Here is a 416-nt window from a genome sequence, read left to right as displayed (position 1 = left end):
TGGAGTCCACCCAAACCCATGTCCATTGAGTCTGTGATGCCATCCAACCATCTCATCCTCTGTCGTCCCCTTCTCCTCCTGCCCCCAATCTTTCCCAGCATCAAGGTCTTTTCAAATGAGTCAGCTCTTTGCATCAGGTGGCCAAAGTACTGGAGTTTCAGCTTGAAAATCAGTCCTACCAATGAACACCCAGGACTGATCTCCTTTAGGATGGACTGGTTGGATCTCCTTGCAGGCCAAGGGACTGTCAAGAGTCTTCTCCAACACCACAGTTTAAAAGCATCAATTCTTCGGTGCTCAGTTTTCTTTATAGTTCAACTCTCACATCCACACATGACCACTGGAAAAACCACAGCCTTGACTAGACAGACCTTTGTTGACAAAGTAATGTCTCTGCTTTTTAATATGCTGTCTAG

Source organism: Bison bison, unplaced genomic scaffold (assembly GCF_000754665.1).
Source record: "Bison bison bison isolate TAMUID 2011002044 unplaced genomic scaffold, Bison_UMD1.0 scf7180017864499, whole genome shotgun sequence".
NCBI classification, from domain to species: domain Eukaryota; kingdom Metazoa; phylum Chordata; class Mammalia; order Artiodactyla; family Bovidae; genus Bison; species Bison bison.
Note: the sequence above shows the minus strand (reverse complement) of the source record.